Source organism: Panthera tigris, chromosome B1 (genome assembly GCF_018350195.1).
Source record: "Panthera tigris isolate Pti1 chromosome B1, P.tigris_Pti1_mat1.1, whole genome shotgun sequence".
Lineage (NCBI taxonomy): Eukaryota > Metazoa > Chordata > Mammalia > Carnivora > Felidae > Panthera > Panthera tigris.
The window spans coordinates 193,319,104-193,337,661 of NC_056663.1; the positions used below are offsets into that span (position 1 = coordinate 193,319,104).

General features: G+C 43.0%; 1 long non-coding RNA gene across 2 annotated transcripts; it reads right to left on the reverse strand.

The window, feature by feature from the left end:
• Window positions 1–1,327: 1,327 nt before the first annotated feature.
• LOC122237776 lies at window positions 1,328–14,525 on the reverse strand. 2 transcript variants are annotated; one of them, XR_006216417.1, is made up of 3 exons: window positions 14,421–14,525; window positions 12,946–13,195; window positions 1,328–1,445 (listed from the first exon to the last, which is right to left on the reverse strand). It is a non-coding gene; the product is annotated as an uncharacterized LOC122237776 (long non-coding RNA). The 2 variants fall into 2 exon arrangements; XR_006216418.1 differs by lacking the exon at window positions 14,421–14,525 and adding an exon at window positions 13,492–13,607.
• Window positions 14,526–18,558: the final 4,033 nt, after the last annotated feature.

The window sequence follows — 18,558 nt, forward strand, 5'->3', positions numbered from 1 at the left end:
AAGGTGGGCCCTTTGATATAATCAGAGGATAAAACCGTAGCAGGAATAGGACCTGATGAAAAGACCAAGCATGCTGATTTATAGGTTAGAAAGCTCAAACCTTATGATCTGACTTGGTTATTGCAATGATCTTGTGAAGCAGATGAGGAGACTGAGGCTCTAAGAAATGGCATGATGGGCCCAAAGCCAGAATTTAAAGTCTAGCTCGAGCATTCCATTTTCAGGGGGTATGGGACACCATGTTATAGCTGCCTTTATTATCTTTGGGCAGAGCCATTTTTATGGTGGAGAGTGAAAATCAGGAGATAAAGCTTTTAAACTCTGTTTTAAGCCAGGAAATGGGTGGAGACCTTCTGTACAGACAGCCCACCAGAATGTCAGATATGAGGAGACCAGGAACTCTCGCAGGTGTCTTTGCTACTCCAGACCATGTCCATCTTTCTTTCTCCCCTGTGCCTCAGAAGACTGACCTGTTTGGACCACGTTGATGGCTTCCCTTACCTTCTGAGTTCTGAGTGGGTTTCTCCAACAAGGAGGCCTGGCAGGTGGTAGGTGGTAGGTGAATGATGATGGGGTATTTATTCTCCCAGTCTCTTTCCTTGAGGTTACTCAGTGTGGGCTACATCTCTGAGGACACCGTTGAGAGGTTGTCTCCACGCAGTTACTGACCTTTTCTGGGGCTCAGTTGCCTGTCTTTCTGGAACTAGTGTTGGTGGCAACTGTCTGCTATGCAAAACCTGGCTGCTCTACCAGCACCTTTTATGCTTTATCCTCACCCAGCTCTCCCCAACTGAATCCTTCTGCTATGACCCATTGTGAAGGAATCCTTTGTTTCCTGCCATGACCCTACCTGATGGAGTGGTGGGGTTGGGGGACACCTTCATTTTCCAGAAGGAAAGCTGAGTCTCTGAGAAGCAAGTGACCCATCTATTGTCCCATGGATGGTTAGCGATTCTAGAGCCAAGTCTAAAATCCAATCCCATGATAATGTTTCCTTACCAACTGGTTTTCTCTTTACCTTATTTTCCCCTTCACTCTCTTTGCACAGGTCTATTGCAAAATTAAGTCGATAATCCTAAATCTGTATTCTATTTCTCACAGAGGTTTCCTGAGTTGCATAAGCCTCAAGCCCTACACAGCCCAAAGCCTTCTCTCTGCATTGGGAAAGAAGTGTAGACATGTATTTGAATGAACTATGAATCTTAGCTTTAAGCTAAGGGAGAAGGCCAAGGCTTAGTTCAGGGGCTCCAGCACTGGAAAACCCACTGTGACTCTTATGAACTTATCCTTTGGCTTCTACGAGCAGCCTGCCTGCTCCTACCTGTTTCTTCCCCTCCTTCATGCCTCAGGTGGTACTCTATGTTCCGGCTGCTGTGGATGATGTGATGGCTGCTCCTTCTATTATCATGTTGCTAAAGAAGCACAAGCATTCTTCTGATTTTTTACTGTTAGATTTAAGATAAAAGAATAATAACATCAAAGTCTCGGATCTTCAGGGTATGAGCTAATATAAGAGCATCTACTGCATAATCCTGGCCCTTGCTGATTTGGAAATGGGGTGAGATGTCCTCTTTCCAGGGTCTTTTTTTAATCCCTCATTGGCCCATCTCTTAGATGTTCTTCTGGGAATTGGCTCCAGAGTTACCACAACCTCTGCCAACTTCCTCCTGCCTTCTCTCCTTCCAAAAGATGCCCTGGACAAAACAATGGTGACCAGGGTGGCTAGGGCAGCCACCTAATATCATGACCACAAGGTGGCCTTGAGAATGAAGGTCATCCACAGTGTGGCCACATAATTGCAAGGTTAACTGACCTTCACCAAACATCCATGGAGATTCATTCTCCTTTCATTTCCTACTGTTTCTCAAACACTCTATGTCCCTATATGGGCGGCTCTGCCTGGAGCACCTTCCTCTCCACTTTCCTGACCACCAAATAAATAAAAATGCTGCAACATCCACAAAAGTTGGCCCAAGCAGAAGTAAATTTTCCTCACTTCTGAGAACACACTTAAATAAAATAACATCCCCAATGCCTTGTATAAAAAAGTGTTAATATCTATTTGTAGTGTTCATCTGTATATTGCTTTCACATATATTAAAGCCCTGGATTTTTACTTTAGTAGATAGGTATTATTATATCAATTTTACAGACGAGGAAACTCAAAAGAGCAATGCATTTTTGTGATTTTCTCCAAAATTGTTCAGCTAGTAAATGGTTTCACCAGCATAAAGCAATAATCCTTAAACATTATCTTTGCTGTATGGCAGTGGAAGGAAGAGGTACAAAGTCTTGGATGGGGCATTTATGGAACTACACTACACTAATATCCTCATTAATGACATGATCCAGTGTCTTGATTCCCCTAGAATAATAGAATTTGACAATATAATTTAGTATAAAGAGTGGGATGTAGAAACTCGCGCAATCTTGGGCTCAAATACGGGTTAGCTATTTACCAATTCAGCAAGTGACACCATCTCTGAGGTTCTTTCCTTCTCTGTATAAAGGGGTTTTAATGACAATGGCATAGACTGCTAGTTTTTCTCCAATATCCATTCTCCCCTTCCTCCTTAGAAATAATCATCACCCAGACTGCAGACTATATTTTCCATATGTTCCAGCAAGTCTCACAGCTCTTGACTAAGTATTGTCCAGTGATATACAGTATATGGTAATATGTCACTAGTCTCTACTTGGATTTAAAAAAAAAAAAAACAGCTAGGTGTATACTTTTTGCCCTTACTTTTTCCCTTTCTCCCCATTGCTGGGTGGAATGCAGGCATAATGACTGGAGCTAAGGCAGTCATTTTGGACCATGAGGAGACTTTGAGAATGGAGGCCACACCCAGAGGAGCCTGGGTTCCTAAGAAATTTTTGGAGCAAAGTCAACATAGCTTGCCACTTTCTGTCTTAAACTTTATGATGAAAGAGGAATAAACTTTGTCTTAAGGCACTCTTAGTTTCTGGTCTCCCTTACTTTTAGCCAAACCTCACCCTAACTATACAACACTTTTCTTTTAGGATCATTGTAAGAACTAGAATACCTATATCTAAATATGTATCTATATATTTCATGTGTGTGATACATGGTAGACACCAAGTAAGTACTAGTTATTAGTACTGTTATAACACCTACTTTTGCACATATTACATATTCAGTAAATTATTGACACTTGTGTTAAATGCAACTTATGTTCCAGCGTAACATCCAGCCATGGATGACTGAGGCTGGGCCTGTGATAGATCAAATTCTAGGACCTGGTCTGCATGATAGGTGACTTTGACCTCTCTCTCTATCCTGAATGGCTGGATATAGAAACAGAAGGCTGGGATTCAGAATCCCATGTTTCCCATTATTCTCTGGCTTCAAGGTTGTACAGGTAATTCTGGCTAAGCTGACCACCCAGATCAACTTAGAAGAGAAAAACTGAAGAATAAGAAGTCACAGGTGGGGATGAATGGGTTGAAAGGTAGAGGTGGTATTTTTAGGAGCCCAGTTTTTTGAAGTCTCAACTTGGGTCACTTTCTTCTTCACTATCTCTAGTTGGTGCACAGTCGTGCTATGTCAGAAAGAAGATATGCAACATTCATTACTCAAACACTTCACTCTGATTTTTGCTACTAATATTTAATTTTGGGAGGCTGCTGGTTTGATGGAATGTGGACCAAACATTTGTTGAAAGCCCAGCTTATATCAGGCCCTTTCTGGTATTTCCTTAATATGGTCCTTATAGCATCACTATAAATTAAGTATTGTTGTCCCCATATTAGAGCTGGGAAGAATGGAAACCAGGAGTGGTAAGCAATTTGTCCAAGGTCACAGAGTGAATAAACAGCAGAACTGGGATTCATACCAAATTCTAATTTTAAATTCTGTGCTCTTGAAAAATAAATTCTCTATAAAACCTTGGAAATGAGACAAAACTTTAAGAGCAATTTTCTCTCCCTCCTTGAATAAGCTGGAATTTCTACTCTTGCTATGACTGATCCCCTCCCATCCCTGAAGGCACTGGCTCTAGCCTTTCTTGTAGCCCCAACAAGTTCTAGGTCCTGGGCAAAGCTACCCACCCTGAACTGGATGGCCTGTGACAAGGTTGGAATTCAGGAGCTGCATCCTGTCCATTATCCTCTCCTAGCTCTGGTAAGAGCTGCACAATGACAATGTATCTGTCCTACCACAGGCATGGGAAGGTGCCATCAGATGGTAAACTATTTTACTGACAGCATGTGAGTAAAGCCAGGTTAATTCTCCCAAGGACGTATGATGCAAACCACTTGCCTGACAAGTTTTTTTTTCAAAAGGAAATCTTGTAACTGATCATTTCTGAAAGGCTGTTTCTGAACCTATGCCTGAAGATAGAGCTTATGAATTCCCATGATAAACTTGTTGTAAAATGTCCACTATAATTTATTTTGGGGAAATGAGGTAGATTGTAAAAATGGGCATGCTTTCCCCTTCCTTGGCATGTAATTTTACAACTCCTTCCATTAAAAGGTACCCTCTTTCCCCCAGTCTTTGGATCCGGGCTGGCCTGGTGATGTGCTTTGGCCAATGAACGTGGCAGGAGTTGTGAAGTGCCAATTCCAAGCTTTTACTCACTCTCTTTTGGGACCTTGCCCAGCCCCTGTGTAAACAAGCTGAGGCTAGCCTGCCAGGGGATGAGAAACCATGTTTAGTGGAGACAAACCATTGCAACTGAGGCCGTCCTAGATCAGGAGAACTGCCAACTTGCAGGTGAAGTGTAGAATCATGAGCCACGCTTAACTGTTGTTTTAAGCCTGGGCTCAAACATTGATAAAGTGTTTATAGTGAAACACTGTAAAACTAATAAAAAGAGTAATAAAATCAATCACTGAGCTCTGGGTGATTGATTATGAAGCAACGGTTGATACACTCCAATGACAACAGCTTTTTTTTTTTTTTTTTAATAGATGATGCTGGCTAAGCGTGCTGTGCAATGCCATGTACCAGCATCTTGCACACTTTTTCTTCTTCATCTCCCCATCCACAAAACCTACCATTTTATTGAACATTTACTCAGCCATGTTTTATATGTCATAAAATCTAATCCTTATCCCTACCACATGAGATATATCTTATCATTTCCATTTGATGGATAAAGAAGCTGAATCTCAGAGGGATTGGGTGAATTAACCAAGCCTAAGATACCATCTGAAAAGTGGCAGAGCTGAGATTTGACCCCAGGTTTGATCTGCATCCTATACCTGCATTTTCCATTCCCAGGGCTTCTATTTTCCTGGCCAGCTTTCAAGAGAGGTACTTTCATTCCTTATTTTTGGAGAAGGACTTGGTGTTTCAGAGAGGTTAAATAGCTTGTCCGATTAATAAATGGGAGAGTTGGTTTTGAGCTTAGGATTCACTGCCTTTAAAACGTGCATTCAGTGAGGTTCGTTATTAAGAAATATGTCCTAAATGGAGAAGAACATGTTTACATTCATGCTAGGACCATGTTATTTCTTTGTTTTAGAAACTTGTTCTGCTCTGTTTGAATGTGTTTTAAAAGTCATGTTTTGCAAACCCCAAATTGTAACAGAAAGCAGGTTGTAAAGGAACTGGTGAGAGTTATTGCCCAGAAAAACCAGCTGGGAAGCATTTCAGTGTCAATCTTATTATTGCTTTTAAATTAGCAGTGACTTCAAAAGCCTTTGAAGTAGCTGGCAGGGAATGCTTGGATTGGAGAAAACAATCACTAGAGGGTATTCTCAGCAGGCATGTGCTTTATAAATGTTCCTCCTCTTTATGCCTTGGCACCGAGAAAGGTTGGAAAAGAGGTAGAGGGATCTTAGCAGGAAGCTTCTAGCTGACGTGAATTGCCAGGAAGACCCAATTAGCCTGTCCCTCTCAGTAGCAAAAGCCGAAGCAGAAGGAATAAATTATTTGTGGCAGTGGCCAAAGCTGCTGACAACTTCAGAGACCACCCATGAGGTCTTTCCATGTCAAGCTGACTAGAAGGACCTGAGAGGCTCTAACCCCAGGGACTTGAGGGATTCCAACCTGTGAGCAGAGCTCAGTTAAGTTAAATGGTAGCTCATAATACTTGGAGAAAAAGTCAAGATATGCTTGTTTGCCACCCTGAATCTCTGTCTGAGGACTTCCACTGGCCATCCTCCAAGGTTGGGCTCAGAGTTTTCTTCTTTCAAGCCTCTGGCATGTCCTGGTACTTCTCTCTATCCAAACAGAACTCACCCATTTCCCCATCCACCCATCCACCCATCCATACAGTATTTGATGATTTCCTACTTTGTGCGTGATGTTACCGAATCTTGAGGATACCATTGATTTTAAACTGGTTACTAAGGTCCCTCTCTTCCTCGTGATGCTTACTTAAGTCTTGGGAAGAGCATAGAGACTGCCCAGTGAGCTGACAAAGTATGTGCCTGGGAACCAACAAAGAAGGAATACCAAGAAATTGTTAGGACATAATTTGATACTTTTACATATACACAACTATGTTATCAGCATGGGAAAATATAACGGTCTTGAACTTTCCTACATGTATTAATGCATAGGAGTGATTTTATGTTGAGTTAGATATTAGAAGAAAAGGGACTATGATTTTTTCCAAGCTTGGGGGTCTCAAACGTCCTTTGTTGTTGCAAAAAGGGAAAAAGGAATAGTTGTGTTAAATTTTCTAGTAAGGAATGCTTGTGAGCTGTGAAAGAAACCAGGAAAGGTGTTTAATCAGCCTTGAAGTTGGTGTGTGAGTGTGTGTGTGTGTGTGTGTGTGTGTGTGAGAGAGAGAGAGAGAGAAAGTGAGTGATGGAGGGTAATCAGGGAAACCCATTGGAGAAGAAGTTATGGTTCCCTCCTGTCTGCTATTATAGTCCCTTGGTCATGCTTCTATTTGAGCTCCTGATTTCATCAATCATCTGCATGTCCATTTGTAGCAGATGCCATAGGACCCCACCTATATATAACCTGTTGGCACCCACTATTCTAGTGCATGCCCATAGCATACTGCAATGGGAACCTGCAACTTTCTGCCTGAGTAGCTTTTCTGCATCTGTAGGCAGAGAAATCCAGAAGTTCAAGAGGGTTACAGTCCCTGAGAGTACCTCACCTCAACCGAAGTTGGATGAGATTAAGGTGATAAGTAGCCCAACTTTACCACCCCTTGGTAGGATCACTTGAAGGCAAGTTCTGTAACACGTGCCCGAGTTCTCAGGTGGGGCTGAGCCTAGCATTTACCAGCATAGTAACATGGCCTATATTACCTTCCTTCTCCGGCCAGTCTCACTCCCTTACTCCTCTACCAGTTGTCCTGGGATCACCTCCAAATAAACCTCTTGCATACCCATCCTGGGCCTCAGAGTTCTGGGAGAATCAAAGCTAGGATAATGACTCTTCTCTCCTCTCAGTGCAGGACTGGGTCCACACAGATCACATAGGTGGACTTAATAAATCTTGAACAAATGAATTAATGAATAAATAAATGAATGATGAAGTATGAATGTTGATAGCACACTTCCAGCCTGTGTTATTTTGTGAAACTCGGATGAATCTCATTATAATGGTATTTGGGAGGAGAAAAATATAATCTGTTTGGGAGGTAACGGACAGGTGATTTGGCTTCTGAGAAATGGGAGACACCAAGGCTGGGCCTGGAGGGAAAGATAAAGCCGTGTTGATGGCCTCCCTTCTCTCTCCTACACTGGATCACCCTCCCCTACTGTACCTACAGAGACACCAATAACAGCCTGCCTTCCCTTCATAGAAATTTTGATGAAATTCAGATTCAAAGATTTCTTGGAAAATGTATTCTCGAGCGAAAGACTAAGGAGACCTAACAAATCCAATGTAATCCTCACAAAAGTGGTGGCATCCATTTATTCACTTACTCAGTTCATTCGTCTGTAAATTGATTCTTTCAGTAATTTACTTATTCATTAATTTGGTCATTCATTAATTGATTCACCTCCTCCCATCTTGCTGACTTGAAAACTTTGGTTCGGAGGAACTGGTAATGAAGCACATGGTCCCTAGAGACTGAATGCTTTGATTGGCGTCCTGCTATGTGACCTTGGGCAAGTTATTTAACTTTACCCATGCTTTAATTTCTTCGTTTGTAAAATGGGGATGCCTGGTGTCCCTTGTTGAGAAGGGTAAGTGACTAGTGGTGTATGTGAAGTGCTTAGAACAGTGCTCACACGTAATCAGAGTCATAGTCACGATCATCATCATCCTGCTTTTCGAATTGTCAGGCTGTGCTGAGGATTGCTCTCTCCTTCTATACTTTCACCTTCAGGTTCCCATTTCTGGTTTTCCTCTCCACAACAGACTGATGGCCTCAGCCTGGAGGAACATAGTTTCCCGACTTCCAAATCAGTCCTGAAATTTTAACCTGACCCCTTACTTTCCTGACTGTTGTTAAGGATCAAAAATACCACACAGTGGGCAGGGTGTGTCCATTTAACCTTTTCCACTCCCTTTGGAAGCTGCTCACCCAGGACCTTTGAGTTAGTTGTCCCAAGCTTCCGCTTCTTCCTCTGATCTCCAATAATTCCTGCTTTACTTCAGCTGCTTCCGCAATGCAGCCCTTTTAGCCGTGTGCAAGGGGATTCACCAAGAAGAACAGTTGACACAAAGGTGTAAATAAGGTGGCAGCTTCCAAGGAGGAGTTCCTCTCGGAGCCTCTACTCTTTGGACTGTGTGTCCCCCTTCTTCTCTTAAAACAACACTAACATGGCCTCCACCCTGACACCTAATTAGATTAGTAGCAACTTAACAGCCACTCCTTGTCTTTTCCTGCCTCTGGTTTTCTAATAGCCAAAGGTCAGGGTCAGGGTGGGGAAAGGAGAGGTCAGCTCTATGCAGCCAGCTCTGGACTGGTCAAAAGGAAAGATGAGTACCTGTTTTACCAGGAGTAGGAAACAGAATGTGTGCAGAAAGGTGTCGTCCACCGTAGCAGGAAACACATTCCTACAATTCGTATTTTGTTAACCCTTTATAGTACATTCAGCTAGTTCAGAGAGCCCCTGACTGCACATTAATGTCACTATAGTTCATAGAAAAAGTGTAGGATGGATCTATGGGCATGTAGGTTGTGAAAACAGTGACAGCTCAATTTGATTAGGAGGCATTGCGGGGGGCAATGCTGAAGAGCGTGCATTCTGCTGCCTAAATACCTGGGTTGAATCTCTACTCTGTTATTTACTGGCTCGCTGGGGTTAATGTGCCTCAGAATTCACACATGGAAAGTGAAGATCGGATCAAGCCCATGTGCTCTAGCGTTGTTGGGATGGCCAAATGGGTCCACCAATGTGTGGCATTAGAGTGGTAATGACATCTCATAGGTATTAGCACTTGCTGTGTGCCAGGCCCTGTTCTAAGAGCTTCTCTGTTCATAGAAATGGCCATGACCTGGACACTTGCTTCAGTTCGGCACCATGTGGCAGTAAACAGCAAAAATACCAGCGGCTTAGATAAGGTAGAAGTTACCTTGTCTGTGGTCATCAGAGACTTAGGCTCCCTCAGTGTCAAGTGCTTCATTATTCAAGTACTAGTTTCTGTACTCCAGGTCACCTCGTGTTCCATGATGCTCTAGCAATCAGATTCCTTTCTCAGGCATCAGGAGGAAGACAGGGTGTTGGGGAAAAGGTGAGTCAGTTCTCCTTAAGGAGTTTTCCCAGAGGCTCTCCACACCATTTCAACTTCTATCTCATTGAAAAGAACTTAGTCACCTTGTTTTACCTAGCTGCAAGGAGGGCGGGGAAATGTAATGGATCTCAACTGAGCCTTTCAATGAGACTGAAGTCCCAGATGATACCTTGAATGCAATCCTAAAAGAATCCTTGATCAAAAGGGACCAAGTTCGACTGGGCTTGGGTTCCTAACTCACAAAAAATATGAGATAATAAACATTTGCTGTTTTAAACTGCTAAAATTTGCAGGTAATTGTTATGCAGCAATATGGAATTAGTACACTAATATTCTGGAATTTTCCTTTTTTTTCTATTTTAAATGTTACAGCCTCAGTGAGTGTATGGTCTGTGTTCCAACTACCAGTAGGCAATAAGTTGGCCAAATGCTTTGCCACCACATGGCATGGGGTGCCAGATTTCTTGGCTGCAATATCCTTTGATAAATGAGTTCAGTAAAGTTGCAGGATACAAAATAAACATACAGAAATCCGTTGCATTTCTATACACCAATAGTGAAGCAGCAGAAAAAGAATTGCAATATGCTTACTGTTTGCTTCTGGTGTGTTGTCTAATGCCATATTTTAGATTCTGTTTCTTATAGTACCTCTCTCTCCAGAACTAAATTCTGCATCGTTTAAGATTAGGTCCTGCTACCTATAACAGAAATTCTAAAATCACAGTGGCATACCCAAGAAAGAAGTCTATTTTAGTTTCATATAAAAGAAGTCTAGCAGTAGCTAGCCTAAGACCACTTTTGTGGTTCTGTATTCGTCAGTGTCCCAAGCATCTTTCTGCTCCAAGACCTTGGCATCCATCTTCAAGACCACCTCATGATCCAAAATGGCTACTTTAGCTCTGTGCATCATATCCTTATTCCAAGCCACAGACTGATAAAACAGGTAAGTCATCTTAGTTGAGTCACCTCCCCTTGAAGAGTCTTTCAAGCAATGTTTTCTATAAGATATTTGTGTAGTAGACAATAGGGTATTTAAAAAGTAGGAGAACTTGTAGGTCATTTACTCTATTGTTTCCCAACCTTTATACATTTTGATTCCTCTTTCATGATTTTTACTATACTTCAATGTCATCCATCCAAGCAATTACTTCATAGTCAATCATGTAGTGAAAAAGTTATTTCCCTACATTTCATACCATCTATATGATTTTTACATAATGTGTTTTTAAATCAACCTACTTTTTAAAACTTAAATATGTATATTTAGAAATAAAAATTTCAGGGGTGCCAGGGTGGCTCAGTCGGTTGAGGGTACGACTCTTGACTTCAGCTCAGGTCATGATCCTGTGGTTGTAGGATTGAGCTCTGTGCTGAGTGTGGATCCTGCTTAAGATTCTCTCCCTCTCTCTCTGCCTCTCTCCCCTGCCCTCTTTCTCTCTAAGAAAATAAAATTAAAAAATGAAGATTAGCAAACCACAGATTATGGATCTCTCCTGAACGAAACAGAAGGATTGCAAAAAGAGTAGCTTTCCCTTACACTATTCAATATAATTTAATGTCCTGTGTACCACCTAACTCATCTCAATTTACTAGAAGTCTGTGATATACATTTTGGGACACACTGGTGCATTCTGTTGACCAATGACAAAGCCAATTTCCCAGAGGCCCAGTGTGATTCTCTGTTTGCCTCTTGGGATTCTTATATGCTTATAAAGACTTTATTGCCTGACACCACATTCAGCTGGTTTAGGGTCTCTATCTCCCTGCTAGACTGTGAGCTCTGAGAAGGCCAAAACAGATGAGTCTGTGATCCCTGGGGCAAAGCCCAGGGTCTGCCCAGAGTCAGTGCATTTAGTGGGCTGGAGCAAATGGAATTGTCCAAGAACATGCAGCTCGTGTGCAAGGATGAAACCAGGGTCCATATCTTCTGGGAGCTCAACAAACAGTACTTTCTAGTCAGGTTTCTAGAGAGAAGGATCAATTTGGTTCCAGGGAAAGAGATCAGAAAGATTTAAAATAGAGTGCTGCTTTTTATTTTTAAAAATCAAGGTTACTCTTGCTTTTTTTTCCATGATATATTCCTGTGTGTATAATAGTAGGTTAAAAACCCATAGTGACTCAAGGTAGAAATCTCAAAGAAAGGTCATTCAATAAAGTGGTTGTTGGTGGTGATGGCAGTAATAGGAAGAATAGCTTCCATTTATTGAGCATTTTCTAGATACCAAACACAATCCTAAGCGCTTGAATTTTCTCACCGGTCAGACAATTATTATTCCCATTTCATCAGAGAAAACTGAAGTATAGAGTGGTCTTTAGTGAGCACATGAGATACAACAGCTAGTAAGTGATGAGAAAGTCTTCATTAGATGTGTGTACTTCTTCAGATCCTCTAGGCCTCACCTGAGTTTTGGTCCAGGGGTTACTATAGTAACCAGCTCAGCACCAGTTCCACCAACTTCCGGCAGGTGGGATCTGCCAGTACCTCACCCTGGGCACCCTCTGTAGTGTGCTTGTTGTCTCCTGTCCTGGGACCGCTCTGTGGCTTTGAATCCACGGTACCCCTAGTCACCTGGGCATACATAGCTCAGAACTGGGGAATTAATGCCGCATAGGGCAAACGTTCGACTTGTGCGAGAGGGAAACAGACGGATTGATGTTCCTCCACCTCTTTTACTCCCTGGGATAGGCTGTGCGGTGCTCATATTTTATATTTTCTTGGAGGACAGTCTCTCAGTGTCAGACAACCAGTTGTACCTGTGGCAGCCAACTTGAGAAAGTATTTTTAATTGGCCCACCCTCCTATTTTCTCCCTTTTCTTTCACTCTGCTCTCTTAGATCATAATAAAGAAATGTCGCGTAGACCCTTACTTTTGGCTCTTCTTTCTATGGAACACAGTTTGAATCAACCCAGATCTGTCTGATTCTGAAGCCCATGCCCAGGACACTGAGTTATATTGGTTCTATGTATGAATTTTCAAGATAGGCTAACTTCCTGGTGAGAAGCCCATGCTTTTGGTATCTTGATGATCTGGTCCTTCCTTCTCCCCACTCTCTGTCTCAAATATTGAGTGTATTATGAGTTCTTGAGTGTATCTTGAGTTATTTGTATTATGTTCTGTTGTTTTCAGCCCTTTGCACTTGCTTTCTCATTGGCGCATGCTATCCTTCTCCTTTCTTCTGTATTCCTTTCTGCTTCCTTTTCTGGCTAACACTCATTTTTAGAATTCAGTCTCAATGGCTTTTTCTGATTCCCCTGGTCCCCTCAGTCTTCCCTCAGTGTGGATTAACTCTTTGTTTCCTATACTTTACTTTTATATGCCTACCTTCATGTCATTATCTGTTCTTCCAGGAGTCCCCAGCTCTTTGAAGATCAGGGTGGTGTCCCATTGACTTTTCTGTCCGTCATGAGCATGGAACCTTCCACAGGGTCTCAGCTAAGTGAAGGTGATGGTGGAATGATCAAGGGCACAGGAGTGTTGTCAGGTGGACCTGGGGCTTCAGTCCTGCTCTGACACTTATAGCCATGGACTTCCAAGCACATTGCCTGACAATTGTGACATTCAGCTTCCTAATCTGTAAAAAGGGGGGAAAAAACATAGCAGCTATGATGTTGGGTTCTTATAAGGATTAAATGACATAAAACATATTGAATTTAGTAAGACAAAAATAAATGTAAGTTATTTTATCAACAATAAGGTAATTCATTATCCCTTCCAAAAAGGTGAGAAAGTAGAGAAGTTAGATTAATTGTCACCCACATCTAAACACAGCTTTAGTGAGTGCCCTCGAGTCTTTAGGAGACTCTGAGTCTTGGCTCAGGCCACAAAAGCTTACAAGCTAAGTTTGGTCTAGTTTTACTAGGTACCCACCTTGTGCTAGGCACTGTCTGCAGGGCTGGGGCATTAGAAATGGTAATACTTGGGGACTATCCTCAGCAAGTTCAAAGTCTAGCAAGGTTATGACCTCAAAGTCTGTGATCTTCTATTATGACCACATTATCTCCCATCTTGAGGATAAATGCATTCATTCCTTCAACAAAGTATTGTGCATGTACTATGTACCCAGCCCTAGCTAGGTGGCAGGGACAGAGCAGTGAATTTATACTTTTATTTTTTGAAGTTTATCTACACTGGGAAAGATAGACAAACAGCACACAAAGAAAAGAAAATAACCAGGAGAAAAAAAGCAGATGTTAAACCAGTGGACAAGAGAATTCCAGAAAGAGACATCAGATTGTGCCAAAGGATGGAAATGTGGATAGCATGGCATGATCTGAGACCAGGAGTCTGCTGGTGATATCACGGGGTAGGGAGATGGGTGAGGCTGGAGAGACAAGCTGGGACAGAGTGCCAAGGGCTGTCCTGCTAGTCAGGATTCTTTTTCATCACAGAAACCCAACCAGAGGAGTAAAATGGGGGTGGGTTTATGTGGCATAGCTTGTGTGTGGGCAAGAAAGGGCTTGGCCCCAGAGAAACTGGACCCGAGGTTAAAGGCATCTTATTGCCAAGATGGAATTTCCTCATGTGATAAGGAACATGGTCATATATAAGTTTAGGTTTATTTCTTTGCTACCTAATGGCTTTAAGTAAAAGGAACTCCTCTGTTAAAAAAGAATAAGTCCCAGGGAACACCAGTTGGCTTTGTTTGAGTCATGTGACCTTCCTGGATCACCAATCACAGTGACCAGGACATGAGAACATCTGGCTGGCTCTACTTGCCAGCCTTATGTTTGGTGGGGTCAGGGTCTGTTTACAAAAGGAGAAGAAGGTATCCTACCCATACCCAAACCAAATAATACCCCAAAGCCTTGAATCCGACACCAGGGAGTTTGGGTTGCATCTGAGGGTGGCAGAAATCGTTTTCAGGTTTTAAGTTAGAAGATGAAATGGTCAGATGTATGTTTAGAAAGAGCAGCCCAGGCATAGGGTAGAAAGATGGTTGAGTAGGTGGAGCAGATGGAAGCCCGGAAGACCTATTGTGATACTGATGTCATAATGCCACAGTCCAAGTAAGGCCCTAGAACAGGGGCTGTGCACAAGGTTGATGGGCGTATGGGTGGATGAAGGAGAGAACACAGGGGATGGATATTCCGTTCCAGGTTCCAGCTGGAGACAGATGAGAAAGCACTGGCCACTGCTGTGTGAATTGTTGTCAAGGCGAATTGCTGATAAGGTCTTTCTAGAAGAAGTTATTCTGGCTTAGCAGCTGGCCAGTATCCTAGACTTACTTATTCTTTTACCAAAGGTAAATTGGAGCAAGGTGCAGAAAACCTGCTTTTCTGACTGGGATGATAGGATTTCAATTTAACAAATACTGAGCACCCACCATGTGCCATGCCTAAGGCTTATTTATTTTTCGAGGTGAATAAGACAAGTCTCTACCAGAAAAGTACAACATGGTAATCCTATAATCTTTACCATAGGGCTATGGGGTAGCATGGAAAATATCCTGACCTCCATTACACACTTCCTTGGAGAAGTGAACTGACTTTCTCAGTTCCCATAGGAGACTTCTCCTCACTTCGGTCCACTTTAATGTGAAACCCATGGGTTCTGGCTCTTTTCAATACCACAGGAACTAAGGGACTCCCTCAGGCAGCTGTGGGCTGATAAAGGTTGAACAACAGACTCTCTAAGCAGTGTTTGCTGGTCATCAGTGTGAATACTCCCACCATAGCTGGTTTCATCAGTCTTGTCTGAATGTCGACTTGGAAAGAGATGCACACAAGGAGTCTCTTGAATCTGAGGATTCAGTGGTCTCATCAGCCAGACTGCAGCCTGCACCCTGGAGGGGAAGGTAGAAACTCCATCTTCTTGGAGTTTGGTTTGCGTGGTCTGTCTGGGTTGAATTGTGTCCCCCACAAAAGACACGTTAATTTTCTAACCTCTAGGATCTCAGAATGTTATCTTATTTGGAAATGGGGTCATTGTAGAGGTGAATAGTTAAGATGAGATCATACTAGAGTAGGGGGGACCTCGAATCCAATATGAGTGGTGTCCTTACAAAGAAGACAGTCATGTAAAGACACAGGGACACAGGGAGAAGATTATGTGAAGATAGACGCAGACATTGGAGTGATGCATTTATTGGCTGAGGAACTCCTGAGGTTACTAGAAACTGGAAGAATCAAGGATGGATTGTCTTCTAGGGGTTTCAGAGGGAACATGGCCCTGCCAACACCTTGATTTTAGGCTTCCAACCTCCAGAACTGTGAGACAATACATTTCTGTTGTTTTAACTCTCCCAGTCTGTGGCACTTTGTTATGGTTGCCCTAGGAAACTAATGACTCCTGTGTTTTCTTGTACCCTGCACCACCTGGTTCGAAGTATGACTGCCCTTGGGCAAAATCTCATTGTGTTTGTGTTTTATAGTTCCAGTCCTCTTTCATTCCACTCTTCCATTTGGGTCAGATTACAGGAGTCTAGTGCAATGAACTAAAATGGGAGAGCCCATTGGCTTATAAAGGTAAGAAAGTCATGATATCAACCATAATTAGTTGAATATGTACTAGGTATCAGGTGCTATACCACGTGCCTTTCATGTATTGCCACATTTAATTTATTCTTCACAATAACCCTATGACTAGGCATAATTGTACTTATTTTACAAATGGGGAAATAAACACTCAGTGATATTAGATCACTTGCCTAAGGTCACAGAGCTAGTTAAGGACTGCAGGATTGTCAACTCAGGTGTGGTTAGACTCAGACTCTGCAAAACATCTTAGCACTCCACCCTGTGGCCAATTTATGGAAGTCTCAATGGGATACAACTGCACAAACGCCTCAGGGATTACCCCATCTGGACCCAGAGATAAGATGGGATCTGAGGGTAAGGGAGGAAGATGAAGGATGGTTAGAGAAATCAGGTCAATGAAATAAGTTATCTTGGGTCCCCTTGGTGAGCTTACCCACACCTCGTGGTTGCCATTTCCATGTGACAGTAGTAATGACAGGCCCACAATGATATTGTAATTATCTTAATCCCTTATGTATACATAACACTGAATAGCTGTGATGGACTTTTTCTCCAGTGGCTTTCTCAAGTTCTCGGGCTCTGGAGCCAGACGGAGCTGGGTTTACATTCTAGGGCTGAAGTTTACCAGTGGTCTCATGTTAAACAAGTTGCTTAATCTTTTATGAGTGTCAGTTTACTTCCCTGACTTCCAGCCTCTTAGGGGTGTTGGAGGGATTAAATACGGTGGTGTGGAGGGGAACAGTATATAGTAGACATGAGGGGAGCGAGTTTACTCCTCCCGTACTTCTGGTCTCCTGATCCATTGTTACCGCCCCCATAAAGTGCGTTGGTTGCTGATTCATGTTTCCTGATTGAGAGAAGCAAGTCTACCAAAAGTTCCAAGCATGTGCCTTAGCTCTCTGTCTGTTTACCCCGGCACAATGCTGTGCTACTCTGTATTTGCCATGTCTACGTCCCTCTTATGGGTCCAAGTGTGTTCCCCCCAAAATATGTTGAATTCTTGACCCCTAGCCCTGATGAATGTTACCTTATTTGAAAATAGGGTCTTTGCACATGTCATCAAATTTAGATGAACTCGTTGGGATGGGCCTTAATCCAGTTGTGACTCGTATTCTTATATAAAAAAAAAAAAAAAAAAAAAAAAAGAGGAACACCACGTGAAGAGAGAGCCACGCAGGAGAGAGGGAATGCCGTGTGACCATGGAGACAGAGACCGAGATGCTGACATTTCAAGCCAAGGAGTACCTAGTGCTATTGAAAAAAGAAAGGAGGTTTTCTATTACCGTCCTATTCTGAGGTGAATAAGAGACAGGGTTTTGAAGCAGGAAGAGCTAAGACAGAGGAAGGAACCAGTATGCACCGAGGACCACTGCAAACACCTCACTTAGTTCTGACACCATGTATGGTGAGTATTCCTTTTCTCACTTTCCAGACGAAGAAAGTTTAGTCAAAGATAACAGATACCCAGCTCAAGGTCCCATGGTGAGCAAGGGGCCGAGAGAATTCCAAACAGAGGCCTGATTCCACAGCCTGTGATCTTTCTACGTTATGCAAAAGTGATCAAGGCAATAGGTGAAATCTCAGTCGGTGCCCATGGTACTTGCTCTGAGACGAGGAGGAAGGGAAGCCTCGATGAAGCCATGTAGTTAAGTTATAGAGAAGTAATAGAGCCTCATGGTCAGGGTGACCATCCTGCTGGAGTTCCAGTGTCACCTACCTTCACGCACTGACTAGCGGTGTGGCCTTTGCCACGTGGCTCTGTCTCTCTTGGCCTCAGCCTCCTGCCTGACATTTGGCGTTAATGGGGACAGGGATTATGGAGCTATTGTGAGATTAAATGAGCATCACCCAAAAGCACTTAGAACAGAGCCTGTCACACAGGCAGCACAACATAAGTGCTTGTCGCTGTTGTTATTTTTTATTATTCAATATACGACCTGTGGCAAGGTCTCCGCTTCCACCGGAAAAGGCATAATGAACCTCCAGGGTGCCTGTGTCCTGTGTGTGGTTCCCGGGACATGCTGCTTGCTGGTGTGCTCCCTCCCACTGTGATTTCCAAAATCTTAGCCGAGCGGGAATGTTATGTTTCTAATTGGACAACTGTCTGCTGGGTGGGCTAATAGCATCTTTCACAAGGCCTGTTGGTGATGCAGGGCGACTGCTGTAATGTTTTGTAGCCATTCGTAACAGCACGATTGAGGAGAGGGCTAACGTGTAAGCTGCAGTCATGACTTCCGGCACCAGCTCAGACACTGTCTCTGTGGTTCTGGTGCTTGAATCTCTGTCTGCTGGTTCTCTGAAGGCTGTTGGACGCCAGCCCCTTGTCCAGCTGCTCTGTCTTCCCATCAGGACTGCCAGCCTCTGGGGAGCTCCCTAACTTCTGAAACAAATGGTCTGCGGTGTCCCGTGTAAATGGTGTGAACTGTGAACTGATAGTTGAACCTGGGAGGCTGAGCTG